Below are 21,094 nucleotides of genomic sequence, written 5' to 3' on the forward strand. Positions count from 1 at the left end.
TCGTTTTAAAAAATTCATAGGTTAATTTGATAGTTTATGACTTGCGGGTATGGGTAATTTGAATTTCGAAGGGTTCGGAAAGGTTTTGGAATACTGGTAAGCCATTTGAAAAGTTTAAAGGCTAAAATAGTAACCTTAACACCTCGAATTTAGTATACTACGCTTTGATTCATGATTTGAAACTTTTAATAAGTTTATATGACATTTTTGAACATGTACGTATATTCAAATTAGGACTCAAGAGGCTTAGGAGCATTTAAAAAGTTTTGCATGAAAGTTAGAACCTTAAGATTCTTAAGTTTAACTTGAGTATTCGTTTTGTGTTGCTGAGTTTCACCTCATGTTTCGAGCCTCTAAGTAAGTCCACATAGAGTATTTCGACTAGTCCGGATAGTTAGGAGGAGTCCCGAGGGGCTCCGATAAATTTCGAGGTATTCAGGAGAGGTTTAAAATAAAAAAAAAATAGTAATCAACTGCACTAGATGTGCAAGTCAACAGGAGCTCGCATCGCGAGAGCCAAGGCGACAGACTATGGGAGGACATAATGTGGCTCGCGTCGCGAGGACCCCCGGATGTGCAACTTCAGATTTTGTAAATTTTCAGACTTAACCCCATTTCATATTATAAGTTCATTTTACCATTTTGGAATTTTTATCTATGATATTGGGGTAAGTAATCCTAACTCAAGTCTATGGTTATAACATGAATTTATCTTCGATTTTTGCCTTAGAATTAAGCAATTAAAAGATAAAAATAGGATTTTTGACTTACAAGAAAAAAAGTACTTTTTAGGTTTGAACTCGGATTGAGAATCTATTTATATATTTGGACTCAGGAGGTTATGGTCAATAAGATTCGACTTTGGTTTCGGGATTTGATCATGTGGGCTCGGGTTAACTTTTATTTACTTTTACCAAAATCAATTCTTTACTTGTGGAATAGAGTCTATGATTAATTTTAACCTTGTTAAGCATTTTTGTAACTAGATTGTGATTGTTTGGAGGCTTTGGAGCGAGGAAAGGCTGTTGTGAAGAGTAGAGTTTGCCTGGGTTTGAGGTAAGTTGAGACTTTAACTTTAATGGGAGCATTTTTCCCAACTTATCTCATTTGTTATGTGCTTTGTGTTTGGGGTAATATACATACAAAGTGATGAGTGTATATATGGATGCCATGTGTATATATACATCTGTATAGAGGGATAAATGTCATTTGATTTACTTGTTGAATAACTATGTGTGCGTCTTTTTCATGCTAGTATAATAATGTTGGCATCCTTCACATGCTAGTTTAACATTATGGATTTTAGATGCCCATTTTACATGATAAAATTGCTTAGTCATACGTTGATTCTTATATACACCTTATTAGCAATTAGGGCAGGTGGATACATATTCCTATAGGGTATGTGGATTCATGTTCCTATTGCGTCTGGATAAGGATTCATCCCTCATGAGTCGCCCTCCCATGTCTATCTCTTGGTGGCGTATGTGCATGTGTGAATATGATACCGGTTGACGTATTTGAGCATAAAGGTGAAAGCTTTATTTATTTTAAGTGATCTTTTGTGCCTTTTTATGCATTCCTATGCATGTATGTTGACTTAATGCATTCTCCACATGCATTGGACTTGTTATTCTGGATAGAGTATTTTCTATCACATGCTCAATTTGGGCATATAATTTATGTTATTTCTGTGCTTATTATTACTATTATTATTGTTGTTGTTGTTTTGCACAAGTAATTAAAATGAGTATCTTTTTTACTAAACCATCACTTCTACTTTGTTGGGGTAATTGTTAGTAATACTTACTGTGTATTGTGTATTACTGCACAAGTAATTAAAATGAGTATCTTTTTTACTAAACCATTAATTCTACTTTATTGGGGTAATTGTTAGTAATACTTACTGTGTATTGTGTACTCATACTATAATTCTGTATATTTTTATGCATGTTCCGAGCCTGGTACCTATCGGACCCGGGAAGCTATTTAGGAGTGTTTGCTTAGAGACTCAAGGTTGAGCTGCTTAATTGATCTGCATTGCCTTTGAGTTACCTTCTATAATGTCATTCATATCTACTATTTATCTTTCATCAGATAATGATCTATTATTCAAGCTTATGTATTATTTAGTTATAGTAGCTCATGACTTAGTAACTCCGGTTCTTGGGGGTTATTTTTGTTATTCTACACTTGTGTATGTCAACTTTAGACTTATGTTATCTTATTATCTATGTTTTAGAATTATTTATATATTTTAAGATTTTAAATTTTTTGGTTATACTTGTTGGTTTACCTAGCGGGTTATGTTAGGTATCAACACGATCTTGCTGGGATTTTAGATCGTGACAAAGTGGTATTATAGCATAAGTTTCACAGGTCTTATGAGTCCAGAGCAATGTCTAGTAAAATCTTGTGGATCAGTATGGAGACGTATATACTTATATTCAAGGGACTACATAACACTTAGGAAACTTCCCTTTCTTGCTCAACTTATCGTGCGCCTTTTTTCCAGCTCAAGTTTGAATCTTCACTCTTCTATTCTCTCAAAAGGACATGTGTATCAACGACTAATAAGCAGGATCCAATACCCGAGGTTGCAGCCGCTAGTCGAGTTAGAGGCAGGGGAAGAGGACTGCCTGGAGCTCGAGTCAAGGTTCATACAGCTGCATCTACCCGAGCTAGAGCACCTGCAGATACCCATGTTCATGCTAGAGCTACTTCAGTTGATCCACTTATAGCTCTAGGTGGAGCAGATTTTAGTTTAGGTTGTCTAGCGGGTCCAACACAGGTTCCTGAGGTTTTATTAGCACCCTTGTACTTTAGGATGCTTTGATTTGCATTGTGCGATTCTTTGAGATTATGACTCGGGCAGGAGTATTTCTTACGGATCCAACAAATAATACTCAAGACTTCTTAGCCAGATGCCATGAGATTTTGCATAATTTAGGACTAGTTGAGTCCAATGCAGTTGACTTTACTATCTTCTAGATGAGGGGAATAACTTATAAGAGATTGTGGCAGACTTATGATCAGGCCAGGCCAGTGGGATCACAACCTCTCACTTGGACACAATTTACAATCATCTTCCTAGAGAAGAACATTCCTCTTATCAAGAAAGATGAGCTGCATGTTCAGTTTGAGAATTTGCACTACGAGGGCATGTGTATTGTTGAGTATGAGATGAAGTTTGTTGAGTTGTCTTGCTATGCAACTTTCTTAATTCCTACCGAGACAAAGAAGGTTAGAAGATTTATTGAGGGTCTCAATTATGGTAATAGATTTTGGATGGCAAGAGAGACTAAGACGGGGACTACTTTTAGTCAGGCCATGTAGATTGCTAAGAGGATAGAACGTATCCACATGCAGGAGATACAAGAACGTGAGTCCAAGAAGCCTAATGTCTCAAGTAATTTTTGTGGTACCTAGTCTGGAGTCAAAGAGTATCATCGTAGAGGCCATCACGGTATACCAGTTTAGTTAGCACTTCGAACTTCTCATGGTGATCCTATAGGGCAGTCATCTTACATTGCATCTCCAGTTCATGGTTCTTATAGTGCGCCCACGTGACATCCTCAATAGTCCTAGCAGCATGGAAGTCTTTCTAGAGCTTATTTTTAGTATGGGGATTTGGAACATATTAAGAAGAATTATCCCAAGCACAGAGAGGTGCCAGTCACTGCCAGCAAGGTACTCAGGCTATGATTCCAACTCCAATTACTACAGCACCAGTCCAACCAGCTAGGGGTGGTACCTAGTTGAGTAAGGGTCGTCCAAAAGGTGGATCCAAACAAGTGGTGGTCAGGCTCATTGTTATGCTTTCCTTGTAGGCTAGAGGCAGTTACATCTGATGCAGTTACCACATATATTGTTTGAGTCTTTCACAGAGAAGCCTCGATTGCTACATCTCGTACTTTTGTACGTTGAAGTGCATCATAAGTGATCCGACATAAGCTCGGAGAGCAATACTACTCTCAGTTTCATAATTGTCTAAAACTAAGTGCAACACATGTTGGACGTTTTAGAAGTTAAACGAATCAAAGAAAATAAGTTTCGTCCAAAGCTGGCAAATTATGAATGTTATAACACGTAGCTTTGGGGTAAGACTAGGAGTGTTTAATATGCTAAGAAGGTCATATTATGAGGTATTTGAATCTTATAATAGTCGTATGCTAAGTTTTGAAGTCAAGCAAGTTGTGAAATAAAAGTCGGCAAAAATTATCGCAATTTACGTTCAGTTTTACTGAAATTTGGGTCGAATGTCACTAAGATTTTCTCCCAAAATACTTGGAGTTATGGGGTCTTCTACCCACTAACTTGAAGGTCTACGAATCAAATTTTCAATGCATTAAATCGTTCATCGATACGATATCGAAGTAGAGAGATATTCACATTTTTGTGAAACTGTACAGGTAACTCCCTCTGGGACCCACTTGAGGCAGTGAAAGTTTCTTGGTTCTATTTAAAGTAATGACCCTTCTATTTTGGGTCATTTTAAGCCAGACTTGTAACGACCCGGCCAGTTATTTTATGTATTATAGCCCTGATCCCCTATATATTATGTATTCTATGTCCATTTATAGTTATGTGACTTACCGGTATGGTTGGTTTGGTTCCGGGAATATTTTCGAGTGAATTGGGACAATTAGTCTCAAGGTTAGAAGCTTAAGTTGGAAGAGTTGACCAGAGTTTGACTTTTGTATAAACGACTTCAGAATGGAATTTTGATGGTTCTGATAGATTCGTATGGTGATTATGGACTTAGGTGTATGTCCATATATTGATTTGTAGGTCTGTAGGTTGGTTTGAGGCTTTTTAACGAAAGTTGGAAAGTTGAAGGCTTGGAAAGTGAAGAGGTTTGGCTGAGAGTTGACTTTATTGATATCGGGTTTGGATTTCGGTTTCGGGAGTTTGATTAGGTCGGTTGTATCATTTATGACTTGTGTGCAAAATTTGAGCTCATTCGAAATTGGCTTGATATGATTCGGCATTAGTTTTAGAAGTTGGAAGTTCATTAGTTCAGTAGGCTTGAATCGATGTGTGATTCGTGGTTCTGGTGTTGTTTGATGTGATTTGAGACTTCGAGCTAGTTCGTATTGTGTTTTAGGACCTGTTGGTATGTATGGACGGGGTCCCGGAGGCCTCGGGTGTGATTCGGGTGGTTGACGGATCATTTTGGACCTTGAAGGAAATGCTGAAGCTCGGAAGTTCTGGTGCAATCGCTCCTGCGAGGAAAATTCCGCAGGTGTGACGCCGCAGAAGCGGCCATATGATCGCAAGTGCATGTTTGGGCTGGAGCTGGTGAAGGTCGCAGGTGCGAAGATTGACGTATCTACGAGTCCGCAGATACGGATAAGGGGTCGCAGAAGTGGGGAATGGGTGGCAGAGCTTGGACCGTAGATGCATATGTGTTCGGCAGGTGCGGACTCGTAGAAGCGGGTGTTGGACTGCAAAAGCGATGGGGCGAAGCTTAAGTGAAATGCACAGATGCACAATTTTAACCGCAGAAGCGGACGTATGGGCACATGTGAGAAATCTCTGGTAGTGTTATATTTTGAAGGGTTTCATTGTTTTTCTCATTTTGGGAGATTGGAGCTCGGCTAAGGGTGATGTTTTAGACGGGTTTTGCTACAATTGAAGAGGTAAGTGAAGTTTAATCACTTTTAATGATAGATATTGAATACCCATTGATTATTACACCTAGATTATGTGAATTTGAAGTAAAATTTGGGAATGTTTTACCATGGTATTGGAGAGTGAGATTTGGTGATTTGAGGGTTGATTTGTGGATAACATTGGATGAAATTAGTATGGTTGAGATCGTAATTGAATGAGCGCTCGAAATTTATGAATTTTGTCGGGTTCCGAGGTGCGGGCCCGAGGTTAAATTTTTGGGTTGACTTTTTAATTTTGGTAAAGATCTTAGCTTTATCATTTGGAGTAAATTCTTATGGCTTTTAATGATTATATTAAGTTAGTTTGGCTAGATTGGGGTCGTCCAGAGGTTGATTCACGCGGGAAGGCTTGTTAGCGGATTGATTTGGCTTGCTTGAGGTAAGTATCTTATCTAAACTTGGTTGAGGCACTAGTTGCCTGAATTATTTGTGATAGCTACGTGCTTTGTGTGGTGCATATGTGTGGGTTGAGCCCATATGCGTGGACTGGGGCACTATTTACATGCTCGGGGCAGTGCTTAGGCTATGACATGCCTTGAATTGCTTTCTAAGCTTCGAGATGAGATGTTTCTCCTATTTGTACCCCTATGTGAGTTATTTGTACCACATTTGAAATTTCGTTGAGGTTATTTTCCCGATTAAACCTGATAAGCTGCTATTTCATGATGAAATTGTATGTTTTAGCTGTGATAGACACATTGCACATGCCTACATTATAGCATGTTAGTTATACCAGTCCAGGAGTATGAAACTTGATAATCATTGATCATGTACATGTATTCTCGTATATTTGCTTTCTGTGAGTTATGATCTGGACTAGTAGCATGTGACCACGCCAGGCGGATTGTGATTGTTGTCACGTGAGTTATCCGTGCGATTGATATTATTGGCATGTGAGTTGTCCATGCGGATCTAGCTATTGATATTATTGGCACGTGAGTTGTCCGTGCAACACGTGAGTTATCCATGTGGTTGATATTATTAGCACGTGAGTTATCCGTGCAGCGTGTGTATATGGATCCATCCCACTAGGGTCACCCTCTCATGTTTCTCTCTTGATGGTGTACACACAGATATTGAGAAACATTGATCAGTGGTTTGGTACGAATATGGAAAGGTTGAGGAAAGTCTGGCCAGTGTTTGTTTTGGACTTGCATTTGATCTTTACTCGTAAATTTCCATGGTTAATTTTCTTATTTATGTGCATATCATCTTATTATGTTGTATCATTGATTGAATAGAGAAGTTGAGTAATTTCATACACACACACCTAGAGGGTTCCTTCTGTACTTTATAACTCGATCACATTATTATTCTGTACTTGTTAAAGTGATAAAACTGTACAGGTTATAGCAAGGATCATTTATAATTCTTGCTTCTTTTACCTCGCTGATGTTAGTTATGATATTTGATGAGTACATTGGGTCAGTTGTACTCATACTACATTATGCACTTAATTGTGCAGATCCAGGTGTTGGGACCAGTTATCAGTAACGGAGTTGCTTGTTGAGCTGAGTATCGAGAGACGAGGTAGAGATGCATTCTCGCCCGCAGTCTTAGCTTGTCTTTTCTTATGTACTGTAATTTACAGTTCAGACAGTATTGTTATTTTATTTTCAGACTTGTACTCCATTACTGAGCTCATGATTTTGTATTTACCAGTTTCTGTGGAATTTATCATGTATTAGCAGTATTTTGTGATATTGAGATTTCATACATATGTTACTTCTTTAAAATCCTTTATTTTGGGTTTGTATTGTTAAGTCTAGCTTGCCTAGCAAGTGTGTTAGGCGCCATCACGACGGGTTGAGATTTTGGGTCATGACAAGTTGGTATCTGAGCCCTAGGTTCATAGGTGTTACGTGTTATGAGCAAGTTTAGTAGAGTCTTGCGGATCGGTATGGAGACGTCTGTACTTATATTCGAGAGGCTACCTAACTGTTAGGAAACTCCACTTTCTTGCATTCTTGTCGTGCAGATTTGTTATTTCTAAAGTTTGAAACTTGACTATTTTATTCTCTCATATATAGTGAGGACACGTGCGATCGGATCAGGTGGACGGCCGTCAGCCACCAGCGAGTTAGGGCCATGAGAGGTCGGGGCCGTGGTAGAGGCCGAGGTGCAGCTCGTACAACGGCTAGAGTAGCACCTGTTGAACCACCAGTTGCTCCGGCTCAGGAGAAGATTCCAGATATTGTTGACTAGTAGGACCAGCTCAGGCACCAGCAATGTCCATAGTTATTCCTAGCCTTCAGGAGGCCTTAGCCCAGCTTTTGATTGTGTGCACGAACCTGACTTAGGCAGTTTCGGTTCCAGCTGCACCAGCCACTTCACAGGTCGGGCGATGTGCCCAGACTCCTGTCGCTCGTACTCCAGAGCAGCTAGCCCAGGGTCACCAGACACCCGGTGTATTACCAGTTTAGCCGACTGCTTAGCTCGGGTCAAGGTTGGTCCACTCATAGTGATGAGGAGCAGAAGAGATTAGAGCAGTTTGGGAGGCTCAAGCCTCCAGAGTTCAGTGGAGCAGAGTTAGAGGAAGCTCAGGATTTTCTAGATATGTGTCAGTGGATTCTTCACACAGCGGGTATTTTGGACACTAGTGGGGTTACATTTAATACTTTTCAACTGACATGGATAGCTTATATATGTGGCAGGCTTTTGATCTGAGAAAGCCAGCCGATGCAGCGCCACTTACATGGCATGAGTTCTCAGTTCTCTTCTTAGAGAAGTTTGTCCCACAGACTCGTAACGAGGAGTTGCATAGGCAGTTTGAGCAGCTACACTAGGAGGTTATGACAGTGACTGAGTATGAGATGAGGTTTGTGGATTTGGCTCGTCATGCAGTATGTTTGGTTTCCACCGATAGGGAGAAGATTAGGAGGCTCATTGATGGCTTCAACTATGTTTTACATTTTGGTATGGCTCGAGAGGTTGCGACAGATGTTAATTTTGACTAGGTGGTCGAGATTGCTAGACGCTTAAAGCTGGTTCGCAGGCAGGAGTGTGAGGAGAGGGAGGCCAAGAGGCCTCATAGTTCAGGTGGTTTCAGTAGTACCTCATCTGGAGGTTAGTCGTATTACAGTAGAGGTCATCCTTCTAGACCTGTTCAGGCAGCTCACCATGTTCCTCGTGGTTCTTCAGTTAGCTAAAGTTCCTACAGTGCACGCCCAACTCAGTCATCATTCAGTGCATTGCCGGCACAGAGTTCTTATCATGCATCACCTGCACAGGGCTCTTCGGGAAGCTATTCAGGTTATCAAGGTCAGCAGCTCCATCAGAGGAGAGGTTGTTTTTAGTGCGGGGACTTGAGTCATCTCAAGAGAGATTGCCCCAGACTATTGAGTAGGGTTCCATACAAGAGCTATCACCTATGACTTCAGCACCAGCAGCTACACCACCCGCATAGCCAGCTCGGAGTGGGGCTCAGTCAGCTCGAGGCCGCCCTAGAGGGGGAGGTCGATTAGGTGGTGGTCAGGCTCGTTGCTATGCATTTCCAACCAGGCAAGAGGGAGTTTCTTCTGATACCGTGATCACATGTATTATTTCAGTGTGCCACAGGGAGGCTTCGATATTATTTGACCCTGGTTCCACTTATTCCTATGTGTCATCATACTTTGCTCGTTATTTGGATATGCGACGTGATTTTTTAGTTATGCATGTAAATGTATCTACATCGGTGGGTGATTATATTATTATGGACCATGTGTATCGATTATGTGTGGTGATTATTGGGGGATTAGAGATGAGAGTTGATCTTTTACTGCTTAGATGGTTGATTTTGACATGATTTTAGGCGTGGATTGGTTGCCACCATGCCATGCTATTCTGGATTATCACGCTAAGATCGTGACGTTGGCGGTGCTGGGGTTGCCTAGGTTTGAGTGGAGAGGTTCATTGGATTATGTTCCCAGCAGAGTAATTTCATATTTGAAGGCTCAACGGATGGTTGGAAGGGATGTCTGGCATATTTGGCTTTTGTGAGGGATGTTAGTGCTGATACTCCTACCGTTGAGTCAGTTCCGGCAGTGAGAGACTTTTCAGATGTGTTTCCTACAGACTTGTCGGGTATGCCACCCGACTGGGGCATTGATTTTGGTATTGATCTGGCTTCGGGCACTCACCCCATCTCTATCCCATTGTATTGCATGGAACCAGCGGAATTGAAAGAGTTAAAGGAACAACTTCAAGATTTACTAAATAAGGGTTTCATCAAGCCTAATGTGTCGCCATGGGGTGGTCCTGTTCTATTTGTGAAGAAGAAGGACGGTACTATGCGAATGTGTATTGATTACAGGCAACTAAACAAAGTTACAATTAAGAATAAGTACCCATTACCGCACATTGATGACTTATTTGACTAACTTTAGAGAGACAGAGTGTTCTCGAAGATTGATTTAAGGTCGGGGTATCATCAGTTGAAGATTCGAGATTCTGATATTCTAAAGACGGCCTTCAGGACCCGCTATGGGCAGTACGAATTTCTTGTGACGTCTTTTGGGCTGACCAATGCCCTAACAGCCTTTATACACCTAATGAACAGTGTGTTCCAGCCGTATCTTGATTCTTTTGTCATAGTATTCATTGATGATATATTGGTGTACTCACACTACCGGGAGGATAATGAGCAGCATCTGAGGATTGTACTCTAGACCTTGAGGGAGAAGAAGCTATATGCTAAATTCTCCAAGTGTGAGTTTTGTCTTGATTCAGTTGCGTTCTTGGGCCACATGGTGTCTAGTGAGGGGATCAAGGTAGATCCGAAGAAGATTGAGGCAGTTCAGAGTTGGGCCAGACCGTCTTCAGCTACTGCGATTCGGAGCTTACTTGGTTTGGCAAGGTATTATCGTCGGTTTGTGGAAGGTTTCTTATCCATTGCTGTATCTTTGACTAGATTGACCCAGAAGGGTGCCCCATTCAGGTGGTTTGATGAGTGTGAGGAGGGCTTTCAGAAGCTCAAGACTACCTTCACCACAACTCTAGTTCTAGTTTTGCCGTCAGCATCAGGTTCATATACAATTTATTATTATGCTTCACGGATTGGAATCGGGTGTGTCTTGATGCAAGAGGGTAGGGTGATTGCTTATGCTTCGCATCAACTGAAGCCCCATGAGAAGAACTACCCAGCTCATGATTTAGAGTTAACAGCCATTGTCCACGCATTGAATATTTTGAGGCTCTATCTCTACAGCGTGTCTTGTGAGGTATTCATAGATCATCGGAGTCTACAACACTTCTTTAAGCAAAAGGATCTAAACTTGAGGCAGCAAAGGTGGCTAGAGCCGTTAAAAGAATATGATATCACCATTTTATATCATCCCGGGAAGGCCAATGTGGTGGTCGATGCCTTGAGCAGAAAGGCTGAGAGTATGGGTAGCCTTACATGTATTCCAGTTGGTGAGAGACCGCTATCATTGGATGTTCAGGCTTTGGCCAATCAGTTTGTGAGGTTAGATGTTTCGGAGCCTAGCCAGATTCTTGCTTACATGGTTTCTCAGTCATCTTTGTATGAGCGCATCAGAGCGTGTCAGTATGATGACCCCTATTTGCTTGTCCTTAAATACACGGTGCAATATGGTGATGCCAAGGAGGTGTGTGTTTATTGGAGATAATGGGGTGTTGCGGATGCAGAGTCAGATTTATATGCCCAATACGGATGGGTTGGGTGAGTTGATTCTTGAGGAGGCTCACAGTTTGAGGTACTCCATTCATCCAGGTGCCACTAAGATGTATCAGGATTTTAAGGCAACACTATTGGTGGAGAAGAATGAAGAAAGATATTGTAGATTTTATGGCTCGATGTTTGAACTACCAGCAAGTGAAGTAAGAGACATCAGAGTCCAGGCGGTTTGCTTCAGATACTTGAGATTCCCGAGTGGAAGTGGGAGCATATTACCATGGATTTCATTGTTAGGCTCCCACAAACTTTGAAGAAAGTTTGTGGGTTATTATGGATAGACCCAAGTTTGCCCACTTCATTCTGGTTGTGACTACCTATTCTTCAGAGAACCTGGCTCAGATCTATATCCGTGAGATTGTTCGTCTTCATGGTGTGTCAATGTCCATTATCTCTGATCGAGGCACGCAGTTCATATCGTATTTTGGAGAGTTGTACAGCATGAGTTAGGGGTTTAGTTGACTACAACATTTCACCCCAGACGGACGGGCAGTCTGAGTGCACCATTTAGATCTTGGAGGATATGTTACGTGCCTGTGTTATGTATTTTGGGGGTTCATAGGAGTAGTTCTTACCTCTTGAAGAGTTTACCTACAATAATAGGTACTAATCGATTATTTAGAAGGCTCCTTATGAGGAATTATATGGGAGGCAGTATCGTTCTCCCGTTGGTTGGTTTGATTCGGGAGGGGCTAGGTTGTTGGGCACAGATTTAGTTCGGGATGCCTTGGAGAAAGTGAAGTTGATTCAGGATCAGCTTCAGTCCAGACAGAAGAGTTATGCTGATTAAAAGGTTTGTGATGTTTCATATATAGTGGGCGAGAAGGCGTTACTCAGAGTTTCGCCCATGAAAGGGTGTGATGAGGTTCGGGAAGAAGGGAAAGTTAAGCCCTCAGTATATTGGTCCTTTTGAGATGCTTGAGAGAGTGGGGGAGGTGGCTTACAGACTTGCATTACCACCTAGCCTATCAAGTTTTCATCCAATATTTCATGTCTCTATGCTCCGGAAGTATTATAGTGATCCATCGCATGTTTTTGACTTCAGCACGGTGCAGCTAGACAAGGATTTGACTTATGATTTTGAGCCGGTGGCCATTTTAGTCCGGCAAGTTCGGAAGTTGAGGTAAAAAAATATAGCATCAGTGAAAGTTTGTTGGAGAGGTCAGCCGCCCAAGGAGGCTACCTGGGATGATGAGCGGGAGATGCAAAGCAGCTATCCACACCTATTTGTGATTCCAAGCATGATTTTAGACCCATTCGAGGACGAATGTTTGTTTAAGAGGGGGAGAATGTAACGATCTGGCCGGTCACTTTGTGTATTGTAGCCTCATTCACCTATCTATTGCTTATTCTATGTCCATTTGTGGTTATGTGACCTTCCAGGGAAGTTAGTTTGGTTCCGGAGATATTTCGGAGTGAATTGGGACACTTAGTCTCAAGGGTTAAGCTTAAGTTGGAAGAGTTGACCGGAGTTTGACTTTTGTGTAAATAACTCCGAAATTAAATTTTGATGGTTCTGATAGCTTTGTATGGTGATTATAGACTTTGGCATATGTCCGGATATTGATTTGGAGGTCCGTAGGTTTGTTTGAGGCTTTTTGGCGAAAGTTAAAAAGTTGATGATTTGGAAAGTAGAGAGGTTTGACCGAGAGTTGACTTTATTGATATCAGGTTCGGATTTTAGTTCCGAGAGTTGGAGTAGGTCCTTTGTGTTATTTATGACTTGTGTGCAAAATTTAAGCTCATTCGGAATTGTTTTGATATGATTCGGCATTAGTTTTAGAAGTTGGAAGTTTATTAGTTCATTAGGCTTGAATCGATGTGTGATTCATGATTTTGGTGTTGTTTGATATGATTTGAGGCTTCGAGAGAGTTCGTATTGTACTTTAGGACATGTTGGTATGTTTGGACAGGGTCCCGGGGGGCCTCGGGTATGATTCAGGTGGTTGACGGATAATTTTGGACCTTGAAGGAAATGTTGAAGCTTGGAAGTTCAGGTGCAATCGCACCTGCGAGGAAATTTCTGTAGGTGCGACGCAGCAAAAACTGCCATATGATCGCAGGTGCGTGTTTGGGATGGGGCTGGTAAAGGTCGCAGATGCGAATATTGACGTATTTGTGAGTCCGCAGATGCGGATAAGGGATCGCAAAAGCGGGGAATGGGTGGTAGAGCTTGGACCACAGATGCGGATGTGTTTCGCATGTGCAGTCCTGCAGAAGTGGGTGTTAGACCGTAGAAGCAATGAGGCGGAGCTTATGTGAATTGTGCAGATGCGGAAGCGGTCCCGTAGAAGCGGGCGTATGGGGCGCAGGTGCGAAATCTCTAGTAGTGTTATATTTCGAAGGGTTTCATTGTTTTTCTCATTTTGGGAGATTGGAGCTTGCCTAAGGGCGATTTGTGAGAGGGCTTTTGCTACAATTGAATAGGTAAGTGAAGTTTAATCACTTTTAATGATAAATATTGATTACCCATTGATTATTACACCTAGATTATGTGCATTTGAAGTGAAATTTGGGAAATTTTTACCATGGTATTGGAGAGTGAGATTTGGTGATTTGAGGGTCGATCTGTGAATGGAATTGGGTAAAATTAGTATGGTTGGACTCATAATTGAATGGGCGTTCTGAATTTGTGAATTTTGTTGGGTTTTGATGTGTAGGCCCGGGGTTGACTTTTTAGTTTTAGTTAATGATCTTAACTTATCATTTGGAATCAATGCCTAAGGCTTTTATTGATAATATTAATTTAATTTGGCTAGATTCGGATCGTGCGGAGGTTAATACGCGTGGGAAGGGCTTGTTAACAGAGTGATTTGGCTTGCTTGAGGTAAGTATCTTATCTAAACTTGGTTGAGGCACTAGTTGCCTGAATTATTTGTGATAGCTACGTGCTTTGAGTGGCGCATATGTGTGGGGTTGAGCCCATATGCATGCACCGGGGTACTATTTACATGCTCGGGGTAGTGCTTAGCTTATGAAATGCCTTGAATTGATTGCTAAGCTTCAAGCTGAGATTTTTCTCCTATTTGTACCCCCTTTGCAAGCTATTTGTACCACATTTGAGATTTCGTTGAGGTTATTTTCCTGATTGAACCTATTACACTGCTATTTCATGACGAAATTGTCTGTTTTAGCTGTGATAGCACACATTGCACATGCCTACACTATAGCATGTTAGTTATACCAGTCCAGGAGTATGAAACTTGATAATCATTGATCATGTACATGTATTCTCGTATATTTGCTTTCTGTGAGTTATGATCTGAACTAGTAGCTTGTGACTACGCCAGGTGGATTGTGATTGTTGGCATATGAGTTTTCCGTGCCCGTTGATATTATTGGCACGTGAGTTGTTAGTGCGACACATGAGTTGTCTGTACGGATCCAGATATTGATATTATGGGCACATGAGTTATCCGTGCGGTTGATATTATTAGCACGTGAGTTGTTAGTGCCGCACGTGAGTTGTCCGTGCAGCATGTGGATATGGATCCATCCCCTTAGGGTCACCCTGTCATGTTTCTTGATGGTGTACACGCGGATGTTGAGGAAAACTGATCAGTGGTTTGGTACGGATAAGGAAAGGTTGAGGAAAGTCTGGCCAGTGTTTGTTTTGTACTTGCATTTCATCTTTACTCATAAATTTTCGAGGTTAATTTTCTGATTTATGTGCATATTATCTTATTATATTGTATCATTTACTGAACAGAGAACTTGAATAATTAGATACGCACACACCTAGAGGGTTCTTTTTGTACTTTATAACTTGATCACATTATTGTTCTGTACCTGTTAAATTGATGAAACTGTAGAGGTAATAGCAAGCATCATTTACAATTGTTGTTATTTTTACCTCGCCGAGGTTAGTTATGATACTTGATGAGTATACTGGATTGGTTGTACTGATGCTACACTCTGCCCTTAATTATGCAGATCCAGGTGTTGGGACCAGTTATTAGTAGCAGAGTTGCTTGTTGAGCAGAGTATCGGGAGACGAGGTAGAGTTGCATTCTCACCGCAGTCTTGTCTTGTTTTTTCTTATGTATTGTTGTTTACAATTCAGATAGTATTGTTATTTAGTTTTCAGACTTGTACTCTATTATAGATCTCATGACTCTGATTTACCAGTTTTGGGGGGATTTATCATGTATTAGCGGTATTTTGTTATATTGAGATTTCAGACTTATGTTACTTATGTAAATTCCTTTATTTTGGTTCTTTATTGTTATGCCTGGCTTGCCTAGCAAGTGTGTTAGGCTCTACACGATGGGTTGGAATTTTGGGTCGTGATAAGACCAGATCCTAGACAGCCCTAAACTCTCTCTAAACATCTCCCATGATTCAAGAGCGAATCTAAGGCCATACTACCTAAGTTTATCATCAAAAGTCTCTTGAGACTAGAGGAAAGTGCTTCTATTGGGTTATTGTCATGTTGACGGTTATTCTAAGTTGAAGGAAGTACTTGTTGAAGGTTGTTCTAGTTATCTAAGGTAAATTTTCCCTCTTCTACTTGTGCTTGAGCATATGTATGTTTTAGCTAAGTTGTAAGGATGAGTAAGTTGCAAGATAACATTTGAAAGTTGTTTGTGATGTAGTTGCATTGTGTTGGCATGTTTAGTGTTGTTCTTATGATAGGTATAAGGATGCAAATTATGTGAATATACTTGTTTAGATGCTGGGAGTATAAACATATAATATATGAGATAGTTTTATGATTTGATTATGCTTAGAAGATGTAAGTTACAAGTTTAATGACTAGATGAGGTAGCTAAAGTGTTGTTTGTGTTGTATAATGTGTTGAGGCTGGTTTTGGTGATCGTTTTGTTATAAGAAAAGTGCTGAAAATGTTTATATATATATGGCCATGCATTGATTGATGAAGTTGCAAGGACTAGAAGGGCGCTAGGTGAAGATATATGTCGTAAAAGCTTGTATAGGATGATTTTCTGTTCATCGACTTGTTTTTATTTTTCTCATTATTAATACTAGTATTGTCTTCTTGATTGTAGCTTGAGTTTCAAGGGAATCTGATTTCGTCATTCCGTTGAAGGTCGGTTAGAGGTATGTAAAGCTAAACATACCCTTTTATTTGGCATGAACCCATAGCAAGTTCCTTTTTCAAGAAACGAGTTTCAAATGTAATATTCAAAAATGTTCTCTTCAGGGGTTCAATTTCTCTTATGCTCCTATTTCATTATTTCCCCAATACTATAAGCTTCCTATATCTATTTATGGTTCGTGTTCCTCGTAGGAAATGCAACTAAGTTATAGCGTCTTCCTCGTAGAGGCATCCTTTATATAATGATGCTTAGTATGAGTTGCTCTGTATATGTGCTAGATAGCTTTATATGTTTACTTATGTAATGTTGCCTTAGTGATATGAGTTCCATATGTTCATTGGTAATCCCTTGTTTTTGTCCGAAAATGCATACGAACCACAACGGCTCCCTCATACGAACTCATGCGGTAAAACGACCACTCGTAAGGATTGTTTTACCCATGCTCACTGGTAGCTCCATATATGTATTAATTAGTAGTACCTTGATAGGTTCAGTTCCATGTACTTGTTAGTAGCTTCTCATTCCATTTAGAAAGTGTTTACAAGTTGTAGTAGCTCCCTTATGGGAATTATAACACAAGGAAGATAGAGAGTAACCTTATGCGAGTTGTTTGTTGCTGATATACGTAGCGAGGATAAGATGAGATTCTTATTTGATGGATAAATACTTCTTGTAATGTGGTTTGATGACCTTGGTAGCAGTGATATGAAAACTCCCCTTTGTGGGGGTATGTTGATGTTACGATAGATGCATATAACGGACAGGTCTGAAGACATGGAAAGTATAGGAGTGGTAGCCTAGCAGATACGAGCATGATAACCTAGTAGATGACAGATATGGTAGTCTGGAAGTACCGGATTAATGGTCGAGTAAGAAATGACAATACAGGTATGTAAGTCGGGAAAGTACAGACTTACAAGTATGGTAGCTAGCACATATGTATGAGACTATACAAGTAGTTAGCATTACAGTTTATATGTTCTCATGACTTTTGTATAATAGTTTAGACATTTTATGAGCCGCGAGATGTTGTTACAGAAATTCCAAGAAGGCAAAGCTACAGAGAAATACTATGTGTCCTGATTGGTAAGACTAGGGTATATGACAATACATACATATTGTATGATGTGATCTTCAATTTCCGGGTGATCTTAGACACATGTTTTATCCTGTCACCACATCAACATTTCTTTCATTTGATTACAGTACTCTTTTATGATTATTCTATTATCTTACATACTCGGTACATTATTTCATACTGACGTCCTTTTTGTCGGAGACATTGCATTTCATGCTGCAGGTTCAGGTAGTCAATTTGTCAGACCCTTGGAGTGATACTCTAAGTTCCAGCAGTTGATTGGCAAGACTCCATTTTATCCGGAGTGCAGCCGAGTCTAAGGGTTATTTGATTTTGTGATGTATACAATTTTACAGGTAGGTCCAGGCCCTGTCCCGACTATGTTATGTCTGTCAGATGTTATTAAAGCTTTTGTAGACGTATGTGTACCTACGGTCAGTTACCGTATGCTAGACATATGTCTCTATTGGTTGAGTCCTTGTAGGCCCGTGTGTTGATTTTCTAATATACCGTATGTTATATATATGTTTGGGATTTACTAATTGCAGGTGTTGCAAATATGGTAAGTGTACTAGTTTTGCCGAATGGGTCGCTCACGTAAGTAAGGCATTAAGTGCATGTCCACCTCACCTAGGTTGGGGTGTGATATCATTATTATGTGAACTTGGTTTTATTTATTCCTATGTGTTAGCTTACTTTGAATAGCATTTTGGTATGCCTCATGATTCGCTTAATATTCCTGTATATATATCTATATCGGTTGGGGATTCTATTAAAGTTGATCGGGTCTATAGGTCTTGTGTGGTTACTATTAATGGGTATGACAAGTTGGTTCATCTCTTATTATTGCACGTGGTGGATTTTAAGGTGATTTTTGGCAGGTATTAGTTATCTTGGTATCATGCTATCTTGGATTGTCATGCTAAGATAGTCATATTGGCGATGCCGGGTTTTCCTAGATTGGAATAAAGGGGGACACTTAATCACTCCATAAGTAAGGTGGTTTTGTTATTAAAGGAACTTTGCAAGGTTGAGAAGGGGTGATTGGATTATCTAGTTTTTATTCGGTATTCCACCCTATATGGATATTAACTTTTATACTGATTTGGTACCAGGCATGCTACCCATATCTATTCACCATAATATATGACTAAAGCTTAGTTGAAGGAGTTAAAGCAAATAAAGTCGAGTGTTTCTCCTTGACACCGCACCACTTTTGTTTGTGAAGAAGAATGATGGATCGATGTAGTTGTGTATTGATTATCAATATTTTAATAAGAATATCATCAAGAACATATATCCATTAATTCATATTGATAATTTATTTGATCGATTTTGGTTACCAAGGTGTTCTCTAAGATTGATTTGGGATTGGGTTATTATCAGTTGAATATTAGGGCTTCTAACATTCCTAATATAGTTTTCAGAAGATTCATTATGGGCATTATGAGTTCTTTGTGATGTTCATTGAGTTGACTAATACTCCAACGACATTCACGAATTTGATGATAGAGTGTTCAATCCATATTTTGATTCCTTTTTATCATTATGTTTAGTGATGACATCTTTATCCACTCACATAGTAAGGAGGAACATGAGCAACATTTGAGGATTTTAGTTCACATTTTGAGGGAATGTAAGCTTTATGCTAAGTTCTCCAAGTATGAGTTTTGGTTAGAGTTAATTGTATTCTTGGGGTCACATTATGTCGGGTGAAGGTATCAAGAATGATCCCAAAATTATTGAGGTGGTACAAAATTATCCTAGACCTATTAAAGCTATAGAGATTTGGAGTTTTTTGGGTTTAGTAGGTTACTATTGTTGCTTCGTGGAAGTATTTTTATTCATTGTAGCCCCATTGACCAAGTTGACTCAGAAAGGTGCTCATTTTAGATGGTCTAATGAGTGTGAGGAGAGTTATCAAAAGCTTAAGAATAACTTTGACTATAGCTCTAGTATTGGTGTTACCCACAAGTTCAAGGTTATACATGGTGTATTGTGATACATTGTATATTAGTCTTGGGAGTGTATTGATGCAAGATGGTAGAGTGGTTACTTATGTATCATGGCATATGAAGGTTCATGAGAAGAATTATCCTACATATGACTTGGATAGCGGCGATTGTGTTTGCATTAAAGATTTGGAGGCATTACTTATATGATGTGTCTTGTGAATTTTAGGCAGTAGAGATGGCTTGAGTTGCTTAAGGATTATGATGTCACTATCTTGTATCATCCTGAGAAGGCTAATATGGTAGCGGATTTCTTGAGTAGGAAGACAGAGAGTATAGATAGTTTGGCGTACATCCTAGTGGAGGAGCGTCCTATGGCCATGGATATTCAGGCATTAGCTAACAGATTTGTGAGATTGGATATTTCTAAGCCTAGCAAGGTACTTGTTTGTGTTATTTCCTAGTCATATTTGTTTGAGAGCATTAAGGCTCGTCAATATAATGATCCCCATTTGCTTGTACTTAATGATACGGTACAGAATGGCGATGCAAAGAAGGTGTTATACATACGACTTTAGGGTCATCTTTGTGTGTCTAATGTTGATGGCTTAAGAGAGTTTATAATTGAGGAGATTCACAGGTCGAGGTATTCTATTTACTCAGGTATTACAAAGATGTATCGTGTTTGGAAACAACATTATTGGTGGCGTAGGATAAAGAAGGACATTATTGGTCATGTTTTACGAATTTGAACTTCCTACAGGTCAAGTATGAGCATCAGAAACCGAATGGTTTGACTCAGAAGATGGTTATACCGAAGTGGAAATGGGAGCGTATCACTATAGAATTTGTTGTAGGCTTAGCATGTACTTTGAGGAGGTTTGATATAGTTTTGGTCATTGTTGATATGTTGACTAAGTACGCATATTTTATACCGGTATTGACTACTTACTCATCGGAGAAGTTAACACGGATTTATATTTGGGAGATAGTTCATTTGCATGGGGTATCTATTTCTTTCATTTAATACTGTGATACATAGTTCAGATCTCACTTTTAGAGAGCAGTACAACGTGAGTTGGATACATAGGTTGAGATTACCACAACATTTTACCAGCAAACTGATTGTTTGTCCCAATGGACTATTCAGATTCTAAAGGATATGTTGAGAGCATGTATGATTAACTTTGATGGCCATTTGGACCAGTTCTTGCATATGGCGGAGTTTGCATAAAATAACATCTATCAATCCAGCATTGAGATGGATCCATATGAGGCTTTGTATGATAGAATATGTCATTCTGTTATTGGTTGGATCAAGCCTAATTGTTGGGCATGAATGTAGTATGAGAGGCCTTGGAAAAGGTCAAGTTAATTTAGGGGATACATCGCACAGCTTAGAGTGGGTAAAAGAGTTATATGGACCAAAAGGTTCGTGATGTTACATTCATGCAGAGTGAGAAGATACTTTTAAAAGTTTCGCCCATGAAAGGTGTAATGGGATTTGAAAGAATAGCAAGTTGAGTCCAAGGTTCATTGACCCACTTAATATTTTGGAAAGAGTGGGTGAGGTGGATTATAGGCTTGCTTTGCCTCCTAGCCCATCAGGTGTACATTCAGCATTTTATGTCTCTATGCTTCGAAAGATCCCTTCT

The 21,094-nt window shown here is 39.9% G+C and overlaps 1 long non-coding RNA gene across 1 annotated transcript; it reads left to right on the forward strand.

Moving 5' to 3' along the window:
- The first annotated feature begins 352 nt into the window (after positions 1 to 352).
- LOC142180227 (uncharacterized) lies at positions 353 to 15,340 on the forward strand. Its single transcript, XR_012708392.1, has 4 exons — positions 353 to 591; positions 987 to 1,056; positions 7,141 to 7,205; positions 15,283 to 15,340. It is a non-coding gene; the product is annotated as an uncharacterized LOC142180227 (long non-coding RNA).
- The last annotated feature ends 5,754 nt before the right edge of the window (positions 15,341 to 21,094 follow it).

The sequence above is a fragment of the Nicotiana tabacum genome, chromosome 4, assembly GCF_000715075.1.
Source record: "Nicotiana tabacum cultivar K326 chromosome 4, ASM71507v2, whole genome shotgun sequence".
Taxonomy (NCBI): domain Eukaryota; kingdom Viridiplantae; phylum Streptophyta; class Magnoliopsida; order Solanales; family Solanaceae; genus Nicotiana; species Nicotiana tabacum.